Source organism: Malaya genurostris, chromosome 3 (genome assembly GCF_030247185.1).
Source record: "Malaya genurostris strain Urasoe2022 chromosome 3, Malgen_1.1, whole genome shotgun sequence".
Lineage (NCBI taxonomy): Eukaryota > Metazoa > Arthropoda > Insecta > Diptera > Culicidae > Malaya > Malaya genurostris.
The window spans coordinates 73,460,122-73,475,738 of NC_080572.1; the positions used below are offsets into that span (position 1 = coordinate 73,460,122).

A 15,617-nucleotide genomic window follows, 5' to 3' on the forward strand; every position below is an offset into this window, starting at 1 on the left:
TCAAAACAAATCATCCGATTTCTTCTGTTCTGTTGATTTGTGAAAAGAAGTGTGATGAACGAATGCAATCCTTGAAGATCGTTGCGTTTTACTGCTAATATGACCATACGCAGCGGAATCTGACGTAAAAGTCGCGTAAGCGCAACACGTTATTGTGCAAGTGGCGTTCTGTGTGGATTGAGTGTTTCTATTGATTTTATGAAGTTAAGTGCAGCTTTTATTAGAATCGTGTTCCGAAAGTGTGGACAGCAACGTGGCTCGGCCCATCACACTTAGTACTTATTGTTTTATCGGCGATGAAAACCGTCTAATGGATAGAAGATGGATGTCTGCCCTATCACGATAACTCTGGGACAAAATTTTCAGTTATGATTACCAGTATTTAAATAGTTAAATATCGTACGAACTGATATGATATCAAATCATTGATGCACCATGATCGCATCGTTTTCCCTTCCGCACAGATCACAACGAATGAACTTAATATAACGTATAATGAAATTCGATATTGAATAATTTAGAAGTTTGGCAATACGGGCTTAATAAAAATGAATATATACAAATTCAATGTCGGACATACTAAGTAAGCTTCATCCAATACTGATATTTATAATTAGTCATATTGGAAGAACGGAAATATTCGTTAACAAAACTGTAATGAGTGATAAGTGATTTTAAAGTGATATTATTTAACGTTATGGAAAGTGCAACCGGAAATTTAAAGAAAGTTGTTAGGAAAGGTAAGTTTTTTTTATCAGGCTCAATAATGATGACAAAAAGATTTTATTCGAAATATATATGAAGATTGGTATGATAATAAGTAATACATTGTACATATTTTGGCGCTTACTAACAGAGGTCATGTGACACCAAAAATAGTTTGGAGTAGCAAGAAAAACGAAGGTTGGAAATTCCTCACCTTAACCTATAATCAAGATACATTTAGAGTTTTATTGGTTCCAACAACCTGCAAATCCCTTGATGATCTAGCAGTTTTTAAACTAATTCTTTCTTTAATATCTTAAGAGTCCTGGTCTAGGTTTTGCTGATTGGCTGTTATTGATTTGAAGAGATCATCTAACCTGAATACACATTCGAAAGATAAGTTAATGATACTTTTGGATGCGTGTTCAGGCCGTCTTAGGTTTGTTTTAGTCAATTTTAACACTTTCTAGCTCTCACGACATGAGAAAAATTTTGATAAGAAATTATTTGCCTTTCTCATATAAATATGCAGTTTTTACAGCCGGTAGTGCAGTAATAGCATTCCAGTTGTGTTTACATGTTTTATGCTACTGGTTCATGCTGTTTAGCTTGACTTTTATATGCAGAAGTAACAGAAATGCAGGTTCGCTTCGTTTGTTAGATTTCGTTTAATTGGTTTAATCGAAATAGAGCGTGAGCTAGGAAGTCTAGATTTAACTAGGCTCAAAACTGTTCCGATTAGGAGGTCATATTTGTTGCTGGCAATCGAACCCACTTCGGCTATTCCGAACATCTGAATCCGGTTTCGGAAAAATTGAAACCATTGATTAAAACTGCAAAAAGGATCTCTCACTTTTTTTTCGAGATGGCCAAATCGATTTTCACAAACCTCTTACAAAGTCTTACAGTTTCATACGGAATTCCTAAATTTGTTATGGATACTACTTTCGGTTCCGGAACTGCAGGGTAAAGAGGATTTGTAGAGTTTGTTTGATTAAGTCCGACCAAACTTTCCTATTTCTATTCAATGGACAGTTGTTTTTGCGAATTCCGCAGCAATATTTATGATTTTATGAGTAATATGAGAAAGGCATCATTACACCACTAGGTGGATTAAAACAGGTTTTTACCATTGTATTTGCAAAATTGATAAATCGATTAATTGCCTGGCAATGCTTTTGTTTATGCTTGTCATGAAGGCAAACAAAGGCCCACAGTAGTTCCGACCAGATCCGCTACTTCAGCAGGAAGGTATTATATTACCGTCATAATGACTATCTAGCCAAATCGAAAAATCATTTCTCGAACGGACGTTGAATACAACTGGAAATACTACCAAAAACGAGGAAATTGTGCTCGATGTTGAAAATAAACTGAAGTTTTCCCCATTTCAATAATGAAAAACATGAGTTTGATGAGTTCCAAAACTGCAAACTGTTTGATGAGAATAATACCTACGTCTTTAGCAGACGGAACTCGCTCAACTGTAACTGCTCTTATTGAGTATTCAAGTAAAATCGGTATAAAAGCCCCTGATCCATTTTTTACCTTAAATATTTAATTTTTACCCATTTTTGTCAACATTTATGAAATTGTATATTTCTATCTACTTAACCTAAACTAATCTTACCTAACTCTAGCTGTAAAGTGCTCTAATAATGGCATGTTCAGAAGTTGAACATTTAGTTTTGAATTTATCGTGTGTGTGTGTTTAAATTTTTGCTCGATTGTTTCTTCAGTTCAGCAACGCCATCGCACGGCATCAGATTCAACATATCATATCAATTGTATGAACGCTATTTTGGCGCGCACGAATTTGACATTTCTCTCATCTACTTCTATGTACGAGATTCAATGCGGACTCGCCTGAGGGCTCCATGCTCGCAAAAAAGGATGTTGCCAATGATTTGTTCGGGAAATGCGAGCGCTGGATATCTTGTTAATATGATGTCCTTGGTACATAAGAAGTTCTAGTCCATGGAAGAAGATTCAGAATCATTTAAAAAAATTTGTTTTGAATGACTTGGAACTGGAACTGCATACTCAATGACTGGATAAACTATTTGCCTATAAAAAGCTAGTTTGTTTTGAGGTGATAATTTATATTTTCTGTTAATCTATGGGTAGAGAGATCTCAATAAACTGTTGCATTTTAACACTATTTTGTCCACATGTGACCTAAAAAGAAACTGATTAGTCCTAGATAAACTGCCTCAGTTAGTCCTAGATAAACTGCCTCATTCAACCAATCTATTTCAGAGCAATTTATTTTATTTTGTTATTCTCAGGTGGAAAAAGTCGGCGAGATTTAAAGTGGGAAATATGACAGCTTGAATTTTAGTTCCATTGATGCATATTTTCCAACTGCTGAAATAATCAACCAGTACATCCATTCCTCTCTGCATTTTGTTTACTATGAATGAATTACGCGGTCTTTGTAGATGAGGGAGGTGTCATCGGCAAACAGAGAGAGTACGTCATCACCCGGAAGTGCCGGAATATCTGACGTGAAAATATTGAATAATATTGGGCCAAGGATACTACCTTGAGGAACACCAGCGGGAACATAACTTATCTGATGATAAGTTGTTAACAAAGACTTCGAAACTTCTGTTTGACAGATAGTTTTTTACTATTTTTACCAAGTAGTGTTGTTGACTCTGACCAACTGGTGAATAGTAGAACGACCTCTTCTAAACCCAAATTGTTCTTCAGGAAAAGTGTTATTGGTGTCAGCAAAATCCAACAAACGGGACAAGACAGCACTGCTCCATTTCGATTATTTCTGGAATTTCCCCAGGTTTGATGTCTGGCATTGATATCACCGGCGATGATTTATTTATTTGTCAGCTTCTGTAGATCATTTCTTAGTTGTGATTGAGTTCCTTGGTTCGGTGAGCACTGTCTAGGGCAGTATGCTGCGATGAATTTTATCCTTCCGATCGTCGTATCCAATTCAACTCCTAGCGACTCGATGAATTTCGTACCACTGACTGAAATCGCAACACCACCGCCCCTAGATTGGGTTCGATCCAGGCGAATGATGACGTAGTTCAGTATTGAGAAGGACATCTTCGTTCAACTTGCTTTGAACGCACTGAGCAGGCATTCCAATTCATCACTTTTAATGTTTCACACACCGTATTGGATAATAAACGAGCCGAGCACTTGAATCTGCTCCATTTTCGTCTTGCAACCACGGAGCGCAGAGCTCATGTCTACGAAAATTTTCATCAACTCCACAGAAGTAAATAGTGGAGTACAGTTTACAGTTGGGCCATCATCAGTAGTTTTGAAACCAGGTGGCGGGAGGATTGGATCCGGTAGATTATTCAGCCTGAGGATATTCACTGGGTCCAATGGCGGTGCAGGCGGTACAGGTGGAACCTTCTTCTTCGACGGTTAGCTTTTGTCCTTATTTTTAGGAACTCAGCACGTTTGGGGCAAGCTCGTTCGGTTGCTTCGTGGTGCCCGGCACAGTTTGCACAGCGGGGGGTAGATTCTTCTTCTATTGCGCTCTCGTTGGTAGCATGATTCGATCCGCAGCGGTTGCAATGGCTAATCATGTGGCAATTTCGAGCAATATGTCCGAAGTGTAGACATTTCATGTAGTACGTTTGTTGCGGTAGGGTTCCCATTTCACGATGACATGATCGATGGTCTTCAGTTCCTTAAGCTGCTTCAATGTGGTCGTACCTCTCTTGAAATGAATTAGGTACAATGCGTCTCTGTCCCGGGTCTTGATTTTTTTTGTCCCGGGTTGGTGGTTCAATGCATAGGGCGTTGGTCTTACAAGCCAGTTGTCGTATGTTCGAGCCCCGACCTGGAAGGATTCTTAGTGTCAGTAGGATCCATAGTACTAGTCATGCAATGATTCTGTACACTAAGAATCGGCTGCGAAGTCTGTTGAAACAGAAAGGCCAAATTCCACAAAAGGGATGTAATGCCAGGACTTTGCTTTGCGTCTCTGAACGTGCGTTTACCCTCTTCTCGACGTTTCATTCGATGAATTGCCAGAACCGGTTTTTAAAGTTTTGATAAGGTGTCCGTCAGTGACTCTTCGCTGACTAACGGAAGTCCTCTCAGCACAACTTTGTATGGTTTTTCACTCGGCTTGTCATGAGTGAAAAATTCAGCTTTCGTTTCCTGGAGATGTTTTATTACCAGATCATACTCGTGCTGTGAGTTGCAAAGCAGCTTGGTCCCAAAGCTGCATAACTTGAATGTTGGTGCGACATTCAATGAATGTAGAGCCTTCCGCAATGAGAGATAATCTGCATTGGCAACCATCAACGGTGGAAGCTTGATTTTCCTGGTCACTGTTTTTCAAGTAGCATTATCCATATTATCCAAATTGGTATCAATATCCAGTGAAGCGTAAGTGTTCATTGTAGCCACTGACACATGGCTGACAGATGATTCTCTGGAACTTGTAGTTTTCTTCCGCTTCACGGACCGTCCCGAACTGTCTCTCTCACAATCGGTCGCGACATCCTCTCCAATTCACTCGTATGTATCAAAGGTTTAACTGTGTACTCATTGAAAACAAAACACAGAATGACTGATCGATTTTCGACCACGGTTCCGCTTTTATAACGTTCAGTTGATGATATGTGCCTGACTACTAGGGTGGGACAAGGTTGTATGGGAAAAAGATGAAAAGGTTTTTTTTTCTCGCTCCACCAAACTTTTACTGTTACTTTTGGGTCCCATAAGCACTATGCAAAATTTTAGCTCGATCGAAGAAACTATATTTTCGCGCCCGAGGTTTAAAGTTTGTATGGGATTTAGTATGGAGAAATTCACATTTTACAAAAAAATCGGTTAGAGATCAACCTATGAACTCTAAAAATCAGTGCGTATGTCATTTTTGTAGGAAATTTAACGAGGAAGAAAAACTTCGAAGACTTCAAAACAATCCGATATTTGTAAAAAAAAGTTATTAAAGAAAAACCGGCACAAGGCCCAAACAATGGCTCATTCTTTAATATATCTAGCACCACTGCTGCTAGTGAAAGTAAAATGAAGTGACTTCCTTTTAATGTGCTATAACGATTGATCCGAGTTGTTTGATATCTTCACGATACTTACTCAGCAGAGAATGAAGATTAGAAGAGTTTATCAGGGTGGCAAGTGACCGGGAAAATCGGGAAAACCGGGAAAAAGTCGGGAATTTCGTTTCACCGGGAAAAAACGGGAAAAAGTCGGGAATTTGAGTGCAAATCCGGAAAAAAAATTTACTTGCCCTAATCTTAGTAAATCATGATTTTCCTGATTAAACAAATGCAAAGTTCGAGCAATACTCCATTTTATGTTTAAGTCAGAAGTTCAGTAAAAGTTTTGAAACATCGTATTGTCCCACACAGGTTTTATGGTACACAATCCATTGGAGATGGGGCCAACATCCCATGTTTCGTTCAACAATTGTAAGGATTTGGCAGCAATTTTTAATCTATCAGAAATCATTTCTTAGTTGTTATCAACAACAGCACATCGAGCGGATGTTTTTGCTGGATTTCTATTAAAGTTCAGAATAAGTTTGCATAATATGATTGCAAAGAAATATAAGCTAACATGTTTAATAAACTTATGAAAAATTCTTAGGAACCTTCATGTTTTTGAGTGGGCTAATGATTGTCCTAATTTCATCATAATTTGTCTCAGTAATGTCATCTTGAGACAATACTTGTGTTGTAATCTTAGTATTGGTTTCAATAGGATTCACAAAATTTAAAAAGTTGTCGAATTTGACCCTGTCCACCGTTTGCAATGAGTATTTGATTTCCTTCTTTGAGAGCTGAAATTGGTTACTGAAAGTTTGTGAAAACCTGAGAAAGGTTCAGAAGATGGTTTGATTTGTTCAGTGAATGTTTAATGTTTAATTTATATTAAACATCATTACCTATGGATTTCATAGTAGGATTCACAAGAATGCGGGTGTTGATATCGACGAAGAATCAAACTTAGATCATCTCAGTCACTAGAGGCAGAGATTGTTGTTGTTTTTCCAGAGGGAAGAGTCCATTTTATAAATTTTAGAAGCATTTTGTTCTGTTTTGCCAAAATTCAATTTTGAAAGAATATCGTTTATGTTGTTAGATGGAATCGGGAGGAGAATTGTTTCTTGTTCATTTTTAACCTTAGGTATACTTTTTTAGACCATACTAGGCTTATATAGTATGGGAATACACTAGAGATGGGCAATCCGTTCACGAACAGTTCAACGAGTTATTTCTCCTCAAGAGTGAGTGAATTTGAGTTCTTAATCTAAGAATGATAGTTCTGTATATAGAAATGAAAGTATTCGAGTTCTTCGAGGATGTATACAAGTTAGTTGCGTTTTTCGGAATTGCTGGTTCGTTTTGCTGGTTTGAGGAATCTGGTAGAAGTTACACACATTCGTGACCTTTGATAACGCATAAAAAGAGAATGATTATTATTCTCATATTATTTTCGAAGAAACATACAAAGTTTCATGAGAACGAGACCAAAAAGGTTAAAACCGAGATAAAATAAATGATGTCTAAAAAAGAAGAACGAAAGAACGGTTCAATAGAACTAATTCTTTCGGTAGAACTATTGTGTTTTGAGCGATTCTTTGTAATGAACGGATTTCCCATCTCTAGAATACACTCATAGTTCGAATCCTAAGAATCTTAAGAACTACTGATTTTGCAGAAAGCCTTAACAACACTTATTTAGTGGTAGTATTACAAAAGACTGAATAGTTCGTATAATAACAGGTTCAATTTTAGTTATAAGGCTTTAAATTAAATTCCTAATTATTTGGCTCTCAAATGACTGATGGTATTTCTGGCTACCTAGAAAATACTAACAATAATCGATTTTGGGGTGAAGGCTTAAGAGAATTATTGAAGAGAGCAATTATCGATTTTCAATTTTGAGCAAATATTCAACTAAAAGGTATACCAATGATCAGACGTTAAAATTAAACTCTAGCAAATGAAGAATAATTGAAAAACTCTTATTTTGTAAGATCTCGTTCTTATATTATCTGTGTGCTAATTACAAAATCTGGTTTGTTTGGATTTCACGACCAAATAAATAAATGAGAAAAATAACAGCAATGTTAAATTATATCGTGAATATTCAATGAACAAACCGAAATATGTATATTTATGATAAATGCTCATTCTATGTGAGTCCCTCTGACTGTCCCACCTTCCCATACTGTTGGTTCTAAAAATGAATATTTGGACAAATTGTGGATGAGGTTTTTAAACGTCGTTATCTATATGAGAAAACCAAGAACGACTTCTTCCCATTGTTATGTGCACTTGGCAAAATGAATATTTCCTATTTCTAAATCGAGATACTCAAAAAATACTTTATTTCTCAACTCTCGATGTTCTTTTGGATATGGGATTTCTAGAAATATTCAAAAAAATACTGAACATAGGCGATTTGAGCCTGTTCTGAAAACCGGGAATTTTATGTCTCGCGCCGGGAAAACCGGGAAATTGAAATCGGCAATTCACTTGCCACCCTGGTTTATATCTTCGGCAAAGTTATTGGATTTGAGCTTATCTAAAATATTGTAGAAGATTCCAAAACCCAATTTCTTCAATTTAAAAAGTTAGACATTTTTGTGTCTTTACAGGGAATTTTCGAGCCTGGCTTCTTACTTTAAAAAAATTCTCATAACACGCTGAGAAACTTTTGTGAAGACATCAAACAACTCAAATCAATCGTTATGGAATAATAAAAGAAAACAAAATCATATTACCACCACTAGCAGCAGCAGTGGTGCTAGATGGTTTAAGGAATGAGCCACTGTCCGAACCTTGTGCCGGTTTTCCTTTAATAACTTTTTCTACAACCGTCGGATTGTTTTGCGGTCTTCTAAAGTTTTCTTCCTCGTTGAATTTCCTACGAAAATAACATATGCACTGATTTTTAGAGTTCATAGGTTGACCTCCAGCCGATTTTTTTGTAAAAAGGGAACTTCTCCATGCTAAATCCCATACAAACTTTAAACCTCGGGCGCAAAAATATAGTTTCTCCGATCGAGCTAAAATTTTGCATGGTGCTTATGGGACCCAAAAGGAACAGGAAAAGTTTGGTGGAGTTGAAATCGATATTTTATCAAACCCTACTGACTACCTCAAAATCGTCGTCCTTGAGCGAAAAACCCAAGCGAAAGTAAAGAGTTTTCCGCGTTGTTCTCAAATTTTGAGGAAACCTTATTTTTGAGTTGTTTGTGGTTATCTCACACTGTTCAAAATATTATCCTAAATTCCTGATCATATTATTGATGAAATAGTGAAAGAATTATGTTTCTGCCATTAATACAAGTCGAGATATTCACGATGAAGTTCTTTTGAAAAGGCGCCCCATAGTAAAGTAAGTCGTATTCACGACAAAAAACAACGCGTTTTGTCTGTTACGTCATTTATATCATTAAACCTCCGGAACCAGAAGTGACAGCCATTTGAGCTTCGAACCTGTTAAATGATCTAGTAGTAGCTTTCAAACAAGTCGAGTTGTTGAAATCGATTTAGCCGTCTCTGAGAAAATTGAACAATAAAAAAAGTAACAATTCATCTCCTGACAATGACAATTCAATCGAGAAAGATAAAAATCCACAACAAATCGGCTTTGAAACACGTAAATCAAAATTGCGTGAGATAACTGACATCCTCAAGATATCCTACGGCAGAAAGTTTCGTTGTAATCCGAAAAGGTGCTGCCAACGATTTGGCGCGAAATGTGTCACATGCAGTGCTGTAAAACTTCATTCAAATCAATTGAAACTGAATGTGGAACACATTGACGATCTCTCTAATGCAGTAAACTTCACTCCCTGACACACACAATGTTTGCTGACGGCCCGAACGGGCAGCATTCAGTCATCACTCGTTTCTCTTCAATCGAGGCTCAGTTTAACCACCGTCAGTTGATTTCTTGAAGTAACAAAATATCTCTTTCAATAGTGTGAGAGCGGCCTTCAAATGAGGTTCATGTAAACATTCGAATTGGTTCAAGATAATAGATGAAAGACTAATCAGATAGCTGAAATATCAATCACAGAATACACATAAATTAATTGTTTCCTCCTTAAGTTTTCATTTTTAACACTTTACTCCATTTATAATTCTATTCGATCGAAATTGCTTACTACCAGGAGCGAAGACTATGAAGCAGCTAGACTACTTGGCACTTGAAACTGAGTAAGCGAAACTTCGAATGACTAGGTACGATTATTCAACTGACGATGAATGCTGGGAGCTTCACTTGGAATTGGCAGCATAAGTCAAATGAATTAGAAAGGATATGCTGACGGTCAGTGGCCATAAATTTCATTTTCATCTTATATTATTCGGTTGAAAATGAAATTTTACCGCACTGGTCACATGGGTCATTCCGGGTGCAACGTGTTGTTCGTTTTGCCACACCATAACACGAGGTTGCAAAAACTACAAGCTTCTTTCTTATTTCATAGGAACTGCGTTTGACTTCAACGATTCCATACCAAAATAACCAAATTTTGTTGCGCCAACTTATTCCTAGTAAGTTTGCAACAAAAAATGCTCACATTTTCGGTTGAACACTGACAGGCGCAACATAATTTGTGATTTAGCTTTACCATTGTTACTCAACTCTTACAAAACTCATGAATGAAAATTCACGTAAACGATATTCTATAACATATATTTACAAAAATAAGTTTCGACAAATTGATGCAGAACACGCACACACAAACGGCAGTGCGTCCACATCCGTAGTAGACCCGCAATCGTCGATGGCGGTTTTCCAGCAGGCACTTGTAGTGTTGAGGTAGTCTTTGCCGTTTACTCTCAAGTTCGACCACCTAATTTTTTTTGGTCTCGTTGTCGTAAATAAATATGCTTGTGCGGAGTAATAATCCAAACAACAAAGCGCATTCGCACACACACACACATACACACAAACATTGTTACGCACACTCTTCCAGTGGTTGATTGGTCAAAGCTCAACTCGCAAATGTCAGTGTGCAATCGGTCGTAATCGGTGGCGCCGAAGCGAAGTTAGCTAAGTCTGTGCAGGTGTTACATGCCGTAGGTAACACACTGACCACGGCACCTAAGGAGAGACTCGCAAATCGCGAAACGATTTCCTTTCAACAGCTGGGTGCTGCCATCGGCTGAACAATTTTGCAGTCTCACTTTGGGAGTTGTTTGAAACGGGTGGATTATTGGGTTATCTGTCCGGAGGTTAAAAGTTTACGCGTGGCATGTTTTCGACAACGGGGCGGTGTTGATTACGGCTAGCAAGACATTGAGCTGAGGTGCTAATGTTAGATAGGAAGTCTTCCGTTCCGAACGCGTGTGGTCATAAACTGGATTTTTTTCAAGTGCAATCTAACTAGTGCAGTTCGATGCAGTCGTTGTCGTCGTCGTCGTCGTCGTCGAAGACTGTTCAGTAGTTGTAGTTACGCTGCGACACTGCGATTTGTGGCTTATCGGTGATCTCGGTCGGAAGCAAAAAAGCCGTAACTGAGAAGTGATGATGAAAATCATGATCGAGCGAGAAAATTGTTCAGTCTAATTTTACCGTGAACCCGTCAACGTGCGTTTAGTGAATTGCTCTTCTCTCCATGAGCTCGCCATTAGTGGCGCTGTGATACATGAGCGAACGTTTTACCGTGTTCGAAAATCCCGCGTGTCATCATCAGTGTCGCTTAGACTTAGCGTCTTGGTTTATTGCGTAACAGTAACCCATAGCAACGGTAAGGGTAGTTTCCTAAGAGTGCTTTCTTCACTCTTGTTTGTATCGCAATCGCAATCACCTTCACCTTCACCTCCATAGTCATAGTTCCGATAGCGACGGTAATGTTTTGCAAAGATACGGATGGTCCGTTAGGCGTGCGATTTTCGAAATTGCAGAGGTTTTTTGAAACTCTTTGCCACCGTTGACTTGACCCCGTCAAAAGTTCACAATCGATTGAGGTTGGGTACTCGACGAAAGCGTACTGAGCTACACTGACTTAACATTGAAGTGGTATGTAGTAAGTTGCAGAATTAAAATTTCAAAGTGTTGCTTCCTGTAAGTGCGCAGTTCGTGCCGCTTCGGTGCTGGCTCGTGTGACCTCTAGGTCCTGTTACAAAGGTTTGGAGGGCAATTCCACGCGGAAACATGCATTGATTTGGTGTATCAGAGTAGAGTGTGATTTTCCACTGCCATGGTTATATAAAATTTCTCAATTAGTGGGGATCAAGGAGCAAAAAATGAAAGGAATTGAAATTAACAATAAAAAAGGAACGCTCTTTGAATTATGGCATCACTATCACACGAGGCCAGAATTACCATACAACTTTCAGTCAGTGTTGAATAGCTCTTAACATCTGGAAAATGTTTTGGCTTCACAGAATTGCTTGAATTGTAGCTACTCTATGAAAAATCTATTTATAATTTATTGCTTTAATAAAGGGTGTTTTTAAGAGCTTGCTGATTTGAAATTTAAATGAAACACATATTAAACACATGAAATTACCAAACTTTTTTATATTTGGTAGATAATTTCTTGGTATTTAACATTTAAATATGATTTCGGGCATTTGGCCGCCACGAATATTTCCCATAAAGGACATTCTGGAGGTCTAAGTTGCGACCACTTTTTAAAGCATCTGAGGGCGAATTTAAGCAATGACACATTGAATATTGCTTTCCATAGCATCAATTGTAGCTGGTTTATCCACATAAACCAATGACTTCACTTAATTCCCACAAAAGTTAATCGAGTGGCGTCAAATCACGAAAGTGAAGCCCAATTCACCGGTCCATTTCTCGAAATAATGTTGTCATTGAAATGTTCTTTCAATAAGTAGATTGTTTCGGCCGCAGTATGACAAGTGGCACCATCTTGTTGAAACCACATTTCGTCCACATCCATATCTTGAAGATTTGGCAACAAAAACTCATTGATTATGGTGTTGTATCGATTTCCATTCACGGTAATGCGTCGTCTTTCCTCATTTTTAAAGAAATAAGGACCGATGATTTCACCAGCCCATGGATCGAACCAAACAATACATTTATCGGCATGTATCAGTAATTCTTGAATGGCGTGTGGATTATCTTCGCTTCAAATACGGCAATTTTGCTTGTTGACATATCCAGTCAATCAAAAATGCGCCTCATCACTATAGACAATTTAGCGGTATAAACAGTTTTAATTGAACACTGATTTTGAAAATAAATTTCCACGATCCCACCGAACCAATCGACACGTATCATTGCTTTAAAATTTTGTTAGGTGTTACACAGAGATATGTTTTTAATATTTTATTTTCAATAGAAACAACTAGAAAAAATCTTTTTTTCTCGTTCACATTTAAATAAAGCTTGCTTAATTTAGAATTGGAACAAACTTTTGTTCATATTGTGGCGCTCCTGGTGGACAGATTTGGAAGTTCTTGGCGCCCACGTGTCGGGAATTTTGTCATCTTCACGTATGATTTTTGACATTCCGCAAATCGACTGTACTTTGTAAACAATCAACATGGAAGCCGAAAGAAGGGAAAAAATTGTGCACAGTTATTTGGAAAATCCAAATCTGTCGGACCGTGATTTGGTCAGAAAATTCGGTGCTGCCCATAGTACCGTGAGGAGAACTCGACTCTGGGAAGGAATCAAGTCGTATCGAGCTAGCAAACAGCCAAATCGACCCATAAAACAGAATAGTGTGGTCAAAATTTGTGCTCGGAAACTATATGACCAGGTGCTGACCAAGTTCGACGGGTGTCTTCTGATGTCGGGGGGATGTTCCAGCCAAATTTAAATTTGTTTTTGCCTACAAATTTGCAAGAAAATTTATGGTTTAGCAGGGCATTTGCAGCTGTGGCAAAAAAAACGAAAGTTTTCATTACAAATATGACAATGACATCGGAACTATACCAAAAAGAGTGTCTTCAAAAACGATTTAGCCGTTCATTCGATTCCACGACCATCCCGTAATGTTTTGGCCAGATTTTTCAAGCTGTCATTACAGCAAAGTCGTTCAAGAATGGTATGCAGAGAAAGGGGTCCAGTTTGTTCAGACAAACCTTAACCCGTCCAACTGTTTAGAATATGTCAATGCAATGAATCATCTATTTTGTCTAAATCCTATTCACTCGTTTATTTAATATTACGTAATTTCATTTATAAAAAATAGGGAAGTTTTTATTCTTTACGCGATAGTATTTCAAATGTTTCTTCAGTTTCTTCGAATAAAAGCTGTGAATCAAGACTTTCCGGGACTTCAATATAGGATATTGTTGAAACGTTCACTCGGGAAGTAAGTGAGTTTAGTGGTGCATCCGAGCATCTTGAAACCGGAACATACTGAGTCGCGCGCGAATAATACCAATACTGAAATTTTTACTAACAAATATTCTTCTCCCGTGACACTTGTGGAGTGCGCAGTAGTATAGACGGCCTCTAGTAACAACAAGTGTTGGACTAACATCCCTTCCCATTCCTTAGACGATCTACGTTCGGGCCTGGCCGGCGCCGGTACTGATCAATGAGTTCTGGGATTACCAGAAGATGTACATTGAAGGATGATTTACCAGTCCCAGGTTGAATCATCTAGGAACTCCCTGTACAATTTCAGCTAATCCCGATCAGTAACGGAGTTGCAACCAGGGGTGGTCGCTCAAGCTCAAGCTCAAAAACCTTAACCCGTCCAACTGCCCCCAGGTCCGCCCTATTGAGAAATACTGGGCGATCATGAAGAGGAGACTCAAGGCAAAGGGAAAGGTTGTCAAAGACATCAATCAGATGACGACCTGGTGGGATAAGATAGTAAAAACGAAGGATGAAGAAGGTGTGCGCCGCCTAATGAGCCGTGTTACAGGAAAAACCGTGACGGATAATTTTATCCGTATTTTTTCCTAAAAGTATGAAAAAACGCGACATTTGTATAAAAAAATATCTTGAATTCCATAATAAGTAACTGAAATACAGGCAATTGTCTTTGTTCCAATTCTATCTGAAGCAAGCTTTATGTTCAGAGAGTGAACGGGAACACAACTTTTTTCAACCCAGCCCTGGACGATACTCAATATGTCGCCATTCGGATTTTTTTTATCTTTCTTATCGTCGAACGAATATCTACAGATACTATAAAATTTGCAGATGTGCCGAACGAAAAAACGTTTTCGACTTTTTCTGGACATTGCACTTCGTTGCAAATTAAAATCAATGTTCTGTAAATAGCAGAAACGTTACGTCTGCTTACTGGTTCAAATTGAACTGCCTAGTTTTTCAATTTGAACTGCTTTTCACTGATTAGTCAAAGACGAAATGTAAACATATTGAAAGCGGTTATGTGTCCTTGATATAGAAGAAATCGTTACATCAATATAATCATAACACAAGTCGTACAATCGCTCATATAATTCGATATTTCATACATCTCAACATTTGAGTGAAGGAAGCTATCAAGATTCTGTACGGGTTTCATTTCAGTTTTTCAGAAGGGTCAAATCGTAGCATTCTCTACGATATTCAACACTGTTCGGGACATTTTTCGCGAATGCGATGCAGCCAAATGCTAGCTTTATTTGCGCTCGTTTGGTGCGAATTTCGTGTAGCGGAAAGTGCACAAAGCTTATCAAATTATTCTAGATTTGCACTAAACTGATGATTTTTACCTTTGATTTGCAAAGAAGTTATCTTTAAAGTTCTTTAGATAACATTTAGAGCCATTAGAACGGCTGATTTTGTATAATATATGCAAATTGTTTATCTGTTTTACTCCTGGGTGCTGTTCAGAGCTACTTGCGGTACATCGTCCACTTCATCAGTTTCAAATGTTGGGTCTACGTGGTTTATGAGCGGTCCCAAAGTTACCGAAAGCTTCGGAATAAAAAAAAAAAATATATATATATATATATATATATATATATATATATATATATATATAT

At 37.9% G+C, this 15,617-nt stretch overlaps 1 protein-coding gene across 1 annotated transcript in view; it reads left to right on the plus strand.

Annotated features, from left to right (window-relative positions):
- LOC131439549 (pantothenate kinase 3) overlaps positions 1-15,617 on the plus strand; it is a 69,148-nt gene continuing 53,531 nt past the window's right edge. Inside the window, exon 1 of the mRNA XM_058610701.1 lies at positions 1-740. The gene's annotated coding sequence lies outside the window, so the exon portion shown is untranslated. The remainder of the gene's footprint in view (positions 741-15,617) is intronic.